The sequence below is a fragment of the Castor canadensis genome, chromosome 13 (genome assembly GCF_047511655.1).
Source record: "Castor canadensis chromosome 13, mCasCan1.hap1v2, whole genome shotgun sequence".
Lineage (NCBI taxonomy): Eukaryota > Metazoa > Chordata > Mammalia > Rodentia > Castoridae > Castor > Castor canadensis.
Genome location: NC_133398.1, coordinates 48,928,532 through 48,945,808, shown reverse-complemented (window position 1 = coordinate 48,945,808; position 17,277 = coordinate 48,928,532). Strand labels below are relative to the sequence as shown.

General features: G+C 32.3%; 1 non-coding gene across 1 annotated transcript; it reads right to left on the bottom strand.

Annotated features, from left to right (window-relative positions):
- Positions 1-358: 358 nt before the first annotated feature.
- LOC141415845 (U1 spliceosomal RNA) lies at positions 359-522 on the bottom strand. The gene has a single exon (XR_012440801.1). It is a non-coding gene; the product is annotated as a U1 spliceosomal RNA (small nuclear RNA).
- Positions 523-17,277: the final 16,755 nt, after the last annotated feature.

The window sequence follows — 17,277 nt, the reverse complement described above, 5'->3', positions numbered from 1 at the left end:
CCAAAAATGCTTAGGTAAATGTCTTTTCAAATGGAAAAAATTACATTAGTTACATGAATACACTTAAAAACAATTCCACTTACTATAAAAATTTAAATATTAAAACTGAAACTTTAAAGCTAACAAAGAATTCTTTATAATGGGAACATATATATAACTGAAATCTGTATTTTAAAATATATACCACAGATATTTATAAAATCATGCATATAAATTGTATGCAAATATTCACAAAATATTTTAAAACTGGCAACATAGTAGGCAAAAATGTATGTATCAACATTAACAAGATATATTGATGCAGTATAAAAATTCTTTTGAATCATTAAGACAAGCAACCCAACTTTTTTTTCTTTTTTAAAGGAGAGCAGGAATGCAGTCCCCCACTACAACAAATTATGCAGTTGAATTTTCCACATTTTGGGAAATCGCAGTGGTTAGCACATCTGGAGTGCAATGGATAAGCCTCGCCCTGGGTAAACCACATTCATGATCATGGTATCTCCCCTATCAGGTAAGTATAGAAACCCAATTTTAAAAATTGGGGAATGTTTAGCACTTCATTCACAGAAAACAAACTGTACAGGATGTTGAATAAATGGAAAATGCTTAACCTCAGTATAACTCAGGGAAATATAATTACAAGCAATAATTTAATATCTCATGTCTAGGTGATTGGCATCAATATAAAAGACAGGAGTTACTAAAAGCTAGTGAAGGTGTGGAGACCTGGAAGCATTTATTCTGTTAACAGTTTAAATTGGTAACAATGGTATATAAAAATTTGATATCCAGTAAAGTGAAAAGGCAAATTATGCATAATCCAATAATGCCATACATAGAAGTTTATCAAAACAATCTCATTAGTGGGTGATTAAGAGGAGAAAAAACAAAAAGAGAACGAATTGCATCATTTTTATATATGTATACATTAAATATGTATATATGAATGTATACATGTACATGTTCTCTATATATTATCTATCATGTGCAAAACCTAAATAACTTAAATACCCATAAATAGGGAAATGAATAAATAATATGTTCAAAGATCAAAATGAAAGACTGCTGTTGAAATGAATATCCTAGCCATATAAGCAACCGATGAATAAAGTTTAAACCATAGTGTTGTAAGTTACAAAATAATGAATAGACTATACTACCATTTAAGCATATTTTCAAAAATCCATCATTACATGTTATAAGTGTATATTTCACTGTAGTAAAAGTGCAAACACTCATTTAATGACACATATAACAACCTTAAGATAAGTAGTTATTTCTAGAATATGAGGGAGGCAGATGAGCTGTCTTAGGCAGACCTCTAGGTTTAATCTGCTTTATAACTTTTCAAATCTATCTGTAGCAAATATGAATAATAACAAGATTTGACTTGTGGTGACAAAAATGTTTGCAATGTTAATTAAAATTTTAAATATTTGGTATTTTTTCTAAAACTAAGTTTTATTTCTCTTTGAAATATTTGATAATATAAAAAGAAAAGAACATTTAAGTGACTTGATTTCTATTGTTAGATTTTTCTCAGGTAAAACCTATCAAGTGTTATCAAATTTTAGAGGACAATTATGCAAAGCTCTTTATAAACACCAACAGTTCCATTCTGCTTTGTATTCATCCACATTCTTTTAATTTGCTCAGCTAACAGACAGTTATATTACTATTAAACAATTTATCCTACTTTACTTTTTTCTTTTTGTTATTTACTACTTTTCTCCTTGTCTTAGATCTTTTTAACCTGTTTTATAAGTTTTATTTCTGTTGCTTTTGGTTATTTCATCTTTTCTTAGTTAAGATTCTGTATTATACATATTATTATACATAACAGAATTCTATTTTGTCATTATATATTACTGTCTTTATATTTTGTTCCATAATAGTTCTATTGGTAATTTTACCTTCTTCTTATAACGTGAATTCTTTTCATTCTTCTTTATAATTATCAAGTGGAAAAGCCCATTTGGAACAGTAGTGATAGGGGTTCATCTCCTAAGAGATGTTGGATGCATGTTCTTTACAGATGCACTTGCACAGATTCTTCTACACTCCTGCTGTTAATTTCTGAGCTCCCCACAAAAATGAATCATCTTAAATGCACTCTTATGAGTAATCAGAATTTGCATTTGGGAATGCAAATTAATACAACCACTTTTGAAAACAATATGGAGTCTTCTTTAAAAGCTAAAAATAGATCTGCCATATGATACAGCAATACCACTCCCAGGTATATACCCAAAGGAATGTGACTCAAAGGTTAATGCAAAGACACCTGTACATCCATGTTTATTATAGCACTATTCACAATAGCCAAGTTATGGAAACAATGGAATAAGAAAATGTGGTATTTATACACAATGGAATTTTATTCAGCCTCAAAGAATGAAATTTTGTCATTTGCAAGTAAATGGATGGAACTGGAGAACATCATTTTAAGCGAAGTTACTCAGGCTCAGAATGCCAAAAATCAATGTTCTCCCTCATATGAGGATTATAGAGCTGAAACAAATGGAGTAATATTATTGGACATGGGTTACACACTAAGGGGAAAGCATGGGAGGAATAAGGAAAGGGAAGGAAATGAAAACTTGAATGTGGTTGATGTGCTCAATGTATAGGAGTGAATATAGTAATCTTAAACTGGCAGAAACCACTATGGGCTGGGGACCAGGAAGTAGTGAAGAGGCCCAGTAGAGATGAACCAATGTGGGTTGCAATACACATGTGCACGGAAGCAATGCTAAGAATATCTCTGTATAGCTATCTTTATCTCAAACAATCAAAACCGCTATGTGGTGGGGGGTGGTCCAAATAATGTATATACATGTAAGTAAATGTAAAAATGATAAAATAAAATTAAATAAATAAAAGAGCAGATTTTTTTAAATCCCACAAACAAAATACTGTTTGAGAGGCATAATCCTCAAATGGAAAGGGCCCACCAACCACCAAGTCTTAAGCAGCATAAATGATTCAAATACACTCTCTTAGACAAATTATGCCAAAATTTTAGAACCGTGCAGTAAAAGAGGAAGAAAGGTAAAATCTTCTTAATAAAAAGTATCAGAGTATTTGAAATAATAGGGGTCAGATTGACCCAGTTAAAGTGAATGCAAGAATACAGTGAAACTTTGTACTCAAACATACTGCCTTGAATAATTGAAATTTAAACTTTGTACACTTATAGACTGGTTGCTACATTTATTAATGTGTGTGAGAGAAAATACAGTTCTTTTTCAGAATTGCAAAAATAATAAACATTTACATATTACTATAGGATGCCATTTAGTCAAAAAAAATATAATCAATAAGAAATAGGAAATCAGAAAAAATGATGGCCTCCTGTTACATTATGTCATTGGTTAAAAAAATTAATGAAAGTATGAAAAAGGCAAATTTTCAAGTGACATAAAGAAAAAAGTATGATGAACTTATGTTTCCTTTCAAAGAAAAGGTGAAATACATCAATCAGAATTAAGATCAGTGTAAATCACAATAATTAATTCCAAAAGACAGACCTATTTCTTCTTCATGTACAAAAAGTCTGGAAGTAGGTGATGCAGTGCTAAGATGGTGACACCACAATTATTTCTGTAGCATTTATATTAGACATTTATTTAATATTTAAACATATTTTTCCATCAACATGGAGAATTAATCAGCAGCTACAACTTTTCTTTCCAAATAAAAATACTTTTTGCAAGCTGTCACTTTCTTTTTCTTCCAATATCCCATATTTTGTTGAAATCTCCTGGAGTTTCAATTTCTGGTTTTTATTATATTTACAATATGCTTCTACTTTCATAGATGTACATTTTACTGATTGTCTTTAAGGTTAACAACTGTACTCCCAATCTTTTAAATATCGTTTAACTCTAAATTTTGCTATTGTCTTTGCTCAATACCATTTTCCACATTTTATGAATTCGATAGTTGACCAACATCACCATCACATCCACTATTGACTGGGCTTTTTTCTTTCAAAGCCTGAGGATTTATTCAGTTATGAAAAAGCATTTATTTTTAATTTAGTACTTTTCCGTTTCCTTTATTTACTTTTGCTAGTACATTTCTTAAACAAGTTATACAAATTCTAGTTCTAGTGTAATTTTCTCATTTTTCTCTTTTCACAGTATGAGATCTGTTTACTTCATACATCAGGCATTCAGTCTTCAGCTGCCTACCCTAAATTTTAGCCTACTCAAGTTTGCTATGGTCTACTTTTAATACTGTACTCATTTGGGCTGGAGATATGACTCAGAGCACCTGCCTATCAAGCATGAAGTTCTAATTCCAGTACCATCAAAAAATTATATATATATAAAGTTTAACTTATCATGTTTATATTTTTCAACATTCCAATTGTTTTATTTTTGTGTAACTATAACTTCTTGTTTTGTAGATGTGATGATCTCTTAATAATCTGTATGGACTTGAATGACGCATGGCTATTTTTTCTTCTTTTGATATGCATTCTTAGTCTTTAGTTTTTCTTTTATGTGACTGATTCTTTCTTCCTTTCACAGCACCAATTTCCATGAGTTTTTTCCTTTCAAAAGTAACCATAATACCTAGGCTCCATACCCAAGAGACAGAAATTGGGAGGATTATAGTTTGAGGTCAGCTTGGTCAAAAGTTAATGAAACCTTATCAAAACCAATAGCTGGGCATGGTAGCCAATGCCTGTCATCCCAGCTACACAAGAAGCATAAATAGTAGAATTGTGATTCAGGATAGCCCACGTGTAAATGTGAGACCCTATCAAAAAACTAAAGCAAAAAGAGCTGTAAGTGTGGCTCAAGTGGTAGAGCACCTGCCTAGCAAGCTCAAGGCCCTTAGTTCAACTCCAATTAACAACACCCACACCAGTAAAGCCATTACAATAAACCTTCAATAATGACCTTTCTTAATCTGGAATAGTTATGAATAGTTAGTAAAAAAATTTAACCTTAAAAGCAATGAAATTGTTGATTCTTCACCAAATTGCCAATTATCAATCTTAACACAGACCCCTTGATTCACTGTGTTGTTACTTTATTGGGTCACATTTCTTTGTATGCTGGGTTTATATCTGCATGTCTATTTTCTTATGTAATACTTATAACTACTGCACTGTACACAAAATTATATTGACTATCTTAGAAAATATGCCTTTTTCAATCTGCTGAATTAAACTATCATTTTGCTGAGTTTTAAACTATGTGGTGTTGTATGGGTTACTTTTTAATTTCTAAACGACTTTTGGAAAATCTAGTCGCTCAATTGCACTTTAAGAGTTGTACTTTGGAAGATTTAATTCTTTTTCTCTCACCTATTAGTTTTCCCAAGTTAACTTTTCCCTTTATCAACAACTGTTCTGGCCTATTTAAATATAAATGACCCACTCTAAGAAAAACTTTTGCCCATTTCATGAGAGAAACGAATATGGTATATAACTTTTCCTAGCTTAGTAGCCAATCTGTGGAAAGTAAATGGCCAGAGACTCTGACAGATGCCTAGTGAAGGCTCCATAGACAGATACATTATCAAATGAGTTACTTGATGTCTCATAAAAAACTTATAGTCAAGCCTGTAATGATTGTCTTACGCAGCACTGTGCATAACTTGTAAGATTTTTAAAATACTGAATTTAGACTGAAATAATTATCAGCACCATGTACAAATGGGTCAACTTTGGAAGAGAAAAATTGTACTGCCAGCTTTGGGTAAGACCCAAGAGGAAAGGAACAGAAAGCATCATGTGAGTCAGCCTCGTTTGATTATTTTTCCATGAAGTTCTTCAGCCATTATGACCTAAATTTCCATTTAGGTTGCTTCTTTTCCTTGACTCATTGTTTTAAATATGCTGAGTTTTTAAAGGTAAGTCCTAGACAAATATTCAGATATCCACAGCAGTCTTTCCCACCTCTCATAGCTTCGTTGAGTGCCTATTTTACAGAGGGAAAATATTTCAGCTATTCTTATGCTTTGAATAACAATAACAAAACCTTTTCTACTACAGTTATTAAAGTTATATATTTTTTTAAAAGTATATAGTGTCACTTGTATAGCCATTGTAGACTAATTAAACACATCACTCCTGGATTTTAGAACTGATTCTCCAAGAAATTTTTTGTCAGTTGTTGGTAAGCAGTAGATATTCAAGCCAAAGGACTAGAGTCTGCTCCCAAGCAAGACGACCATCTCCACTTCTATCTATCTCCACTTTTCTCTCTTTGTTCTCAGAAAATTCAGTTGAGAATTATTGAAACTTAGCCAAATGAATTATCTAATAGAATAATACTAGTATGACATAAAGACTACATGAGTTTACTCTAAGAACGTAAGATTGATTTAACATTAAAAAATTAAAATAATAAATGCATATAAATTATGTGAAAAAATTCAGAAAATCACATTTTTAAGCATGGAAGGGAATTTCAGAAAACATAGAGACATCATCATAAGTTAATAGTGAGGTATCAAAACTTTATCTGCTTTAGAAATAAGGCAGGGTCAGATGCAGTGTCTAACACCTATAATCCCAGCTACTTGGGAGGCAGAGATCAGGAGAATCATGACTTAAAGCCATCCCAGGAAAAAAAGTTAACAAGACCCTATATCAAACAATAAACCAAACATGATAGTCCTCACCTATAAACCCAGCTATGCAGGAGGCATAGGTAGATGGATGACAGTTTCAGGCTGGCACTATCAGAAAGTATGACCCTCCTGAAAAAACAACTTAAAAACAAAAGAAGCATGCAAATGTGGTTCAAACACTAGAGTGCCTAGTGAGCACAAAGCCCTAAGTTCAAACCCCACTACTTCCAGAAACAAAAAAAGAAAGAAAGAAGTCAAGCATTTGATTTCATCATTTGTGGCAGGTGCTCTACCACTTGAACAATGCTCCCGGCCTCTGTCATTATTTCTAACAGCATCATACTGCAGGTTCTAATCAGTCCCATAGAAAGAAATGAGATAAAAGGCATATATATTAAAAAGAATTAAACCATCTTCATTCACAAAAAAGAGTATTGTTTTTATTTTAAAAAACCATAGTAATTTTTTTAAAAAGTATGCACTAGAACTAATAAAAGAATTAAGTAATATAATACAATATAAGGTCCTACTGTATTTCTATACGCTAGTAGCAAGCAAAAAATTAAATATTTATAATAGCATCAAAAATATTAAACACTTAAAAAAGTTTACAGTTATGATATCATAATAAAAATGCTGTATTAGTGTTGAGAGAAATGTAAAATATTTACATAAATACAGAAATGTTTAGAAGACCAAAAGCCACATGTTTTCTCTCATATATGGAATACAAATCTAATATAAATACATCAAGATTATGAAAAACAGGTCACAAAGGAGATGGGGAAGGTAAAAGAAGGAAGTTAAGAAAGAGAATATGGATGATGTACTCTCTATACAAAAGTGGATATAGAATTATAAACCTATTAAAACCACCATAAGAAAGTTGACTAAGGTAGAAAAAAGAAAAATAGAGGAAGTGGACCAATTCAGATTATAATACATACATATTGTGACATAGAAATGTCACAACAAAACTACCTGTGTAGCTATCTTAAATAAACAAAAGTATCACTTTTTTTTCTTTTACAAAATCAGAGAACAGGTCCTGCATGGGAGGAGTACTAATGCGAGGGGAGAAGAGGTGGGAAAAGAGTGTGGGAGGGTAAATATGGTGAAAATACTGTGTACACATGTTTGTAAATGGAAAAATTATAACCTGTTGAAACTATTCCAGGAGTGGGGGAGAAGGAATAAAGGAGAATGGTGGAGGGAGTCAATTCAAGTACGATATATTTGCTATATTGTAAGAACTTTCGTAAATACTCAATGTACTCCAACCCAGCACAACCAAAATAATTTCAAAGATTCCAAATTGTTAAAGATGTCTTTCAATACTTATGTGCATTTTCAATTCAATGCCAAATTACAAACAGGTTTTGGTGGATAGTAATAGATATGTTAACACAAAATGGAAAGAAAAATGATCTATCATCGCTAAGAGATTTTTGAACAAGATGAGAAAATTTAGATGATGCACACTCCTGGATTTCAGGCTGACTGTAAAGCTATAAGGTAGCAGCATATTAATATAGGATAGAAAGATAGATCAGGGGAACAGAATAGGAAGTCTAGACAGATAACAGCATCAACTGAATTTTAACAAGGAGCCAACATATGTCAATGGATAATATAAAGTATTCTCACAAACATCATTGGAGCAATTAGATGCTGAAATAAAAAAATTCTTAATCCGTAAGTTATATATATATGTATGTCACATAAACATATATATATATATACATATGTATATATTCACAAACTAATTGTATACAGATATTCTCAGCTTCTTACTCATAATAATTCAAAATTGGAAATAATTCAAATATCAACCAAGAGAAGAATGGATAGCAGATTGGGACATTTTCATAAAATGAAACACTACTAACCAACAAAAGATGGTGAACTACAGATACTCACAACATGGATGAATGCCATAAATATCCTGTTCACAGAACAAGCCAGACACAAATATGAGCATCCAGGTTATTCCATTTACATGAAGTTGCAACATAGGCAAAAATAATCTAAGGTGATGGAAGCAAGATAGTAATTACCTAGAGAAGGTGAAAGTAACAGGAAGGGAGCAAGGAGGTTGTAGGAGTCAAAGAAATGTTCTGTGTTTTCATTGTCTTTGTCAAAACTCATTGAATGCATACTTAATTAGAGGAGGTTAAATCACCAAAGCTAGTGCAGGTAAAGAGAGATCCATAAATTGAGCTCTGGGGGTCCCAATGTTAAAAATTCAGGAAAAAGAAGTATCAATAGACTGGAAATGGGGTGCTGAGGTAGTAGGAAATGTTCTGCAAGGTAAAAGAAAAGAGAGGGAAGACTGCCAAACACTGCTGATTGATACATGAATTGGTCAAATGTCGATCATTAGATTCATCAGTGCAGACTCATGTCGGAAGCCAATTTGAAACCCAATGCATAAAATTATTATAAAAGGAAAATGCCATAAATGACTTAAGCTGAAAAGGAACACCTAAATAATAACCTTTTCAATACATTGTCAGATTCTATTTGATTATTCACCTCCCTAAAGAATGTCCTCTTGTGTACTTTAGGATTTTGACATCAACCAATTTCATTTAAGTTTCATTCATTCCAAAGTAATCAATTTTATTGGCCACTTTATTCAGTGAGAAAGTCTGCCAAACATATATAAATAGTACTTAGTTATATATTTTAATTAATTAATATTTAGTTATTAAAATAGCTTACGTTTCACCTGATTCAGCCTGACTAAATTAGCTGTGGTTGTCAATCTTGCTAGACATTTCTCAATGCTGTACAAGTAATAGAAACTCAGAAAGTTAGACGATAATTTTGGTGAACTAACAGTAGTGACATCTTGACATGTAATGCTCTCTTTAGTGCCTGGTTCCAATAATTGTCTGGCATATGTTGTCACCCATCATTGATGAGTCCTACTACCAGTTCCACATTTGCCACCATCTTGTTCTTTCTTTTCTCTTATAACTGTTTACATTTTTCCTAGTGTAGTATTAGTGAAAATCAACAATCACAAAAGTACTCTACAATTTCTTACAAATGTAACTATTCTCCTAGAAGCTTCTATAGCCCTTTTCTCTTACAGTTGGCAGTGTTCTAACAACTTAAGCAATGGATCATTTTCTTCTTGACTTCTCAGGGACATCACACCAACAATTCTTCTTTCTCCCTTCTATATCATTAATTTCCTCATAGCCATAGGCTCTCATTTCTCTTATTAAATGAAACTCTCTTTTGACTCCATTTCTCTTTGGTGACCACCATTTCTCTATTGCACCAGATATCAAAACTCCTTGAGAGAATTGTATATACTCACTGTCTTTTACTTCCTATATTCCTGTCTATTCTTAAACCCATTGTACCCAAGATTTTTCTGTACATCTCCAACAAAACTACTTTTGTGAAAATAACCAATGAACCCCTTATTGTAAATCTCGTGCTCAGCTCTCATTCAACTGTCCTTTTTATCAGTGGTATTTGAAACTGCAGATCAATCATCTACCTTGAAACATTTTTTCCTTTCAGGACATGTGAACTTTTGCTCTTGTTCCCCTTCTTGGAAGTCTTCTAAATTATTATAGCCTGAAATTGTCTCCTCCCTTAGCTTACTTCTTTACCTCTCCAGTCAGATGCTTCCTTCTCAGCTAAGCCTACATGGACAATTTTGTCTATGCATTGGATTCAATGCACCACCACATTTTTGGCACTCCCACTTTCACTAATTGTGCTCTATATTTTTGTTTAGTTGTTTTTGTCCCTCTATGAGACTATAAGACTGCACCAGTACCAGGATCTTCTACCTGTGCTTACTAATCCATTATCAATGCAAAAACTAATGTTTAATATATAAACACACTCAATAAATACTGCCTGGATTTATATGGTTTAAGATTTTAAAACCCATGAAAATAGAAAGAACTAGTTTCATCTTTATAAAAGGAATTTAATTTGTGAACGAATCACACACAAACTCAAATTTTCTTCTCTAATTTCCATGTGAGTCCATTTTGCAAGTCTTCTAAGTTAGTTACAGATGTTCATTTGGAGTTGGTCTACTTAGTATAACATTCTTGATCCTTTCTCTTGACTTTGAACTCAGAATGCTGGCATTATTTCACAAGACTAGCTAGAGAATTGTCATAGAACATAGAAAAGTCTCAGAACAAAATACAGTCAGAGTTTCTTTATAAAATAAGATACCTTATATTTTAGTGCCTATACAGTTTAAATTAGCTTTACTCATATTTTCTAATTGATTTCCTTTTGCATTTTGACAAGACTTCATAGGGCTCACTATGTTAAAATACTTTAAAAATAATATCCAAACAAGTCTTCTATTTCCTAAGTGGTCATGGATATAAATTATTTAAATGGAAAGTCTTGATCACATCTGGGAATCTATTTAAAAGAGAATTTTGTGTGTGTGGCTATGTGTATATAGTAATGAAGCTTTCTAGAAACAAATGCCTCCACATAGCTAAATTACTTTCACTTTTAAGTTCACAAAAAAACCCTCCTGTTTTTAATATAAAGTTCTATATAAAGTATTACTTAACATAAATCTTATTTGTTCCAAAGATTGCTTATAAGAGAAAATGTTTTTGATAGTCACAAGGAAGAGTCAAAATAACCACACAGTAGCTATAAAATCTTTATTGGGAATACCAATGTCATTGTGAAGGAAGACCTTTTTTAAAAATCATAGATGGTTGAGAATTATTGGCTTTTTAAAGGTGTGTGTATTGCTTGACACTGGATGAACAATCATAAAGAAAAGTTATTGAACTTTTGTCAGAGTGACGAATTTGGACAATAACGGAAAAAATATAAAATTGACAGAGGACTGTATTTGGAAATTTTTAGTAGTGTATTTGTAAGTATTTAGTGAGTTTCATAGTAGCTCCTGTTCTACATCCATGTATCCATATCTTCACTGCAGGCAAATACATTACATAAAAACTAGTTTCTTAATATAATATTAAAAATTAAAAATTCCAAAAGACTTTGTACTTCCAAAGCCCCTTGCTATTTTGACCTATTTACACTAAAAGCTATGTAGTAAAAGCTTTATGATTTGAAGGACATACCCAAACTGATGGATCCATGACTTACTAGTAGACTTGGTAAGCTGAATCAATATTAATTATGCCTTAAATTATTTATTTTCAAAATTTTTATGAGGCATATGAAGTAATGCTGTCCAATGAATTTTTTTTATTTTTTACTTTTTTTTTCTTTTATTATTCATATGTGCATACAAGGCTTGGGTCATTTCTCCTCCCTGCCCCCACCCCCTCCCTTACCACCCACTCCACTCCCTCCCTCTCCCTCCCACCCCCTCAATACCCAGCAGAAACTATTTTACCCTCATTTCTAATTTTGTTGTAGAGAGACTATAAGCAATAATAGGAAGGAACAAGGGTGACAAAGGAGATAAAAATATACGATGGAGAAATAGCAGCCTCTTCAACAAAAACTGCTGGGAAAACTGGTTAGCAGTCTGCAAAAAACTGAAACTAGATCCATGTATATCACCCTATACCAATATTAACTCAAAATGGATCAAGGATCTTAATATCAGACCACAAACTCTAAAGATGATACAGGAAAGAGTAGGAAATACTCTGGAGTTAGTAGGTATAGGTAAGAACTTTCTCAATGGAACCCTAGCAGCACAGCAACTAAGAGATAGCATAGATAAATGGGACCTCATAAAGCTAAAAAGCTTCTGTTCATCAAAAGAAATGGTCTCTAAACTGAAAAGAACACCCACAGAGTGGGAGAAAATATTTGCCAACTATACATCAGACAAAGGACTGATAACCAGAATATATAGGGAACTTAAAAAACTAAATTCTCCCAAAACTAATGAACCAATACAGAAATGGGCAAGTGAACTAAACAGAACTTTCTCAAAAGAAGAAATTCAAATGGCCAAAAAACACATGAAAAAATGCTCACCATCTCTAGCAATAAAGGAAATGCAAATTAAAACCACGCTAAGATTCCACCTCACCCCTGTTAGAATAGCCATCATCAGCAACACCACCAACAACAGGTGTTGGCGAGGATGCGGGGAAAAAGGAACCCTCTTACACTGTTGGTGGGAATGTAGACTAGTACAACCACTCTGGAAAAAAATTTGGAGGCTACTGTCTAATGAATTTTTAAAATTTATTTGCTGGACTCTTAATTTTAAATTGCTTTCACTCATTCAGACTTCCAGAAACCAACACAAAACCATCTAAACCAACATAAAACCATTTTTGTCATAGAAATTTATTAATAAGCTTTTGAGGTGTGAGGGAAAAGAAAACACCTTACTTAATCAAGTACAAAGATGAGATAGCAGAAAAGTTTTTTTGTTAATAATTCTGATATATAAATACAAATATATTCAAAATAAATAGTTATGTCTATAAATCTGACAGCCCACTTATATTGGTTATGCTTTTTTATTATATAAAGTTTCAGGTCTTATTTTCTATGTTGTCATCTATTTTCTGGAGAGTGAAAAGCTGATGTTATTCAAATTTATTTATGATTTATCATTTATGCAATAAACTTTAACTTATGAGAAGTACATTTATTTTCTTTTTTGTTGTGTAATTTGTTAAAAGAATATGTTTCATATTTATTTATCTTTCATTGAGAATGACCTTTTCCTAAACAGATATTTGACTAAATTAGTCTAAGTAGGTTTTCATTAGATCTTTTACCTTTCACTGTAATGGACTCAGAGTCTTCCAGTCAGGTCATAAGTCATAGGACTATGTGATGCAGCTCTATATGATAATTTTTGGAATCCCACACTCTTGTCAGGATGAGGAGCAAGGAGCAGAAATCATCCTAAAGAGGGAAATCATCTCTATATGATTTCTAGTCTGTGTTTTCTGGCACTGCTCAGTGAGTGACAAGCTGTCCATATCCAGTTTTCAATGTGGCCTGAGATCCATGCTGGGTGCCACAGTGCCTGAGCCTGACATTCTCTGCAGTGTTATTGCCTCTACTTGGAAAGTTCCTGTGATGCATTGGGAAAAATTAAAATGTAGCAATTCAGAGTACAAACTCTGCATTGGAGGGCTGGGATGCAGCTTGGTGGTACAGCACTTGCCTAGCATGCGTGAGGCCCTGGGATCAATCCCAGCACCAAAAAAGAAAGGACAAAAAAAAGTCTGCATTGGAAGGGCAACTCTGCAATCCAAGGACTTTGAATCTGGTGTAATCATTCTTGGATTCCAGATGCAGTTCCCAGCAGGCATTGCTAACCACCATTGAAATGGGAGCTTCAAAGAAAATATCCCTCACCTATCTCAATCAGAATTTTAGCTATGGATCCCCCAAATTGTAAGATAATCTGTCAAATCTGCTAATATTTTTGTTTGTAACCTATGAATTTCATTTACTCATTGCCATTTTATTCATCCAGTAAGTAGATCAATAAATGAACAATTTTGAATTGAATTACCACTGTGTTCTAGAGAAAGTTCCAGTCACTGGAGATATAGTAGTGAACAAAACAAATCAAATACCTGTCCTTCAGGGCAAGTTTTCTAACAGAAACACTGACCTACTTTCTCAGTATGAGTCAACTCTAAATTATGTCCTTTAATTTGACCCTAACTGCACTATATCAAGTAGTAAGCTCTTAGCTATCTTTATGTCCATCATGCTTTTATATTGTTATAGTTTTCAGGTAAGATTGTCTTTGTATTTGATGCTTTGATACTGAAATAGTGTGTGGAGGATTACACTTAAATTTTTCCAGAAAGGAAAACAATTATCATTTGATATTAATAAGACAAGTATAGTGTGTAGGACATTTTCTGTACTTACCTGGGGCCAAAGGGAAGAAAAGGATTATCTTTTTCTTATTCTGTTTCTTTCATTTTCCTGTGACTCTTTTCTTTCTCCATTGAATACCAATTTTCTAGCACAGATTCTGGCATTAAAAGAACACCAAAAGGAAACATTAAACCTTGAAATGTAGCTCAGTAGTAGAGCATGTAGCTAGAAAGAAAGAAACAAAGGTGCAAAGAAGGAAAGAAGAAGAATAAAAGAAAGAAAGGGAGAGAGAAACAGAGAAAGAGAAAGAGAGAGGGAGGGAGATGAGAAGGAAGGAAGGGAGGGAGGGCGGGAGGGAGGGAAGAAAGAAAAGGTTCAGGGTTTATGTTTTGAATATTAAAATATGAAATATATTTTCTACCACAATTATATTTTCCCTATATATTAAAATATGAATTCATTTTATTAACTAATATGCCTACAGTATGGATACACTAATTATTAGATCAGTTATATGTCAACCATACTATGTAAAAGCAGTGCCAGTTTAATATATGAGCATTCACTTTCAAAAACAACACTGATAATTATCACACAAGTAAATTTAACCATCAAAAATAGAAACTATCGTGAAATATATGAAGATTAGCTACCAAGGAAGAAAAGAAAACAAACACCTTGGCTGCCAAATCTATTTTTCAAGTTTAAGCCAGTGACAATGCTGAAATATTCTGAAAATTAAAGTTATGTTATCTTGAATCTATTTTAAAACCATCAGGATACTTATGACTTATGGATAGACTACAGAAAAAACCGTTCCCAATATTAGAATTGACTCATCTTAACAAAATGTTATAATGTTGTCTCTTTTTCATTATTTTTTAATGGATCAGAGTTTGGCAAAATAAAAGGGAAGCCTTACAATTAGCACTTCATGGGCAGGGAGGTAAATTCTTCCCAGATGGGTTATGTAGCATCAATAGGAAGTGCCAAGCACAGCCAGACTTCACAGAAGCCATCATCAGAGTAGAGAGAAAATGGTAAATGGAAAAACAAACAGCATCGTGAGTAAGACACTTACCTAATAACAGGGGCCAATAAAGCAGCATATGAATAAACATAAATTTTGTTTTGAAAGGAATTTGGGATGCTGGTGATTTGCTGCCATATTTAGTGTGGATTGAATTTTTCAGCACAGAGATATTTTAAAGATAAATTAACATATACCATACTATTTGGACAACAGAATTTGAGAACCCCCTGGAATTGAAATCTTATCCAGGCAGAGTGTTGACAAAGGCACCAAAGTTGCATAGGATCTCACCTCTCTCCACTCTGTTTTGCAGATTTTGAAATACTGGGAGGGGCATTGATTCTCATTTAACACTATCCTCAGCTATCTCTTTTGAGCCTTTCAATAGTTTTCTTATATTTTTGCATAATTAATTTCTAATGCCATTATTTACTCTGATCACTCCTTTGCAATAACTTCTGTTTTCATTACATGGAAGCAATACTTTTCCATCTCTGTGAGATATTAATTACAGTTTTATAATATTCTTCTCCCTTCATTGTCCTTTCTTTTAATTGTTCATTTTTATTATTGTTGTACTGGGGGAACATTGTGATATTTACAAAAGTTTCTACAATATATCATAGTTGAATTCAATCCCTCCATCATTCTTCTTTATCCCCCCCATTCCTGGAATAGTTTTGACATGTCTCATCTTTACATTTTCATACATGAATACCTAATATTCTCACTACATTCATATTGCAATTCTTATTTAAGATTTTTCTTGAATGCATTTTGACTTTGTGTTTTCTAGTCACAGTTAAAATTGAAGAAGTAAAAAGCTTATTAACCTTTCTACATACATGAGTTATCCAATGCGCTATTCAATATTGTATTGGAGCAATAGCCAAAATAAGTTATGAAAAAAATCAATTAGAAGCACAAGAAAAATTTTTAAATTTCAAGAAGTAAAACTATCTGTTTGCCAATGCTATGATAGTATATATGTAAAACCCAAGGCAATAAATAATAAAACTAAAGTAATATAAGAATATATTATGAAAATATCACAGAGAAAGATATAAAATTAGTAATCTGAAAACAATAGCTGTTATAAATCTAAGCATTAATTCAGTTTACCAAAGCAGCAACAATTATTAGTTTTAAATAAACTACCTAAGAATGAAAAACTTTGAAACATAAGATTATAAGATAAAAATGATAAGTTGTAAATTAAATTTAATTCAAATAAAAAGTTTTTTAACAAAGTTAAACTAAAATTGATGTTGAAAAACTAACAATGGCCATAAAACACCAAAACCAAAAAGCAATGGAGAAAGACTAGCATCCCAGACAATAAAATACATAATACTTTACTAATGTAAATACCGTGTTACTTGTGCATGACTGTACAAAAGCAAAAATGGAATTGAATAAAAAGTCCATGAATAAACCCTAGTACCTAAATATATTTTAGAATTGATTAAGGTGGCATAGCAAATTACTGAGGCGAACATGGAGCTTTAAAAAAATAACACTAAAGCAAATGGTTATCATTGGCAAAAAGATAAAATTAGGTCCATATCTCACATCATACAAAAGAATAAGCTATAAATGAATCAGAAACTTAATAACGGACCATGCAATTCTGAAAGAAAACACAGAGGATCTTTAATAAAATAGACATAGGAAATAGTTTTCTAACTATGACTCAAAATCCAGATGCAAGGAATAAAAGGATTGATAAATTTTACTATTAAGTTGTTTTGGGTATACTCTCAGCAAAACACACATTCAAAAAAGCCAAAAATGACAATTGAAATGCCAGGAGAAATTTTGGCACTATATATCACAAATAGAGAGCT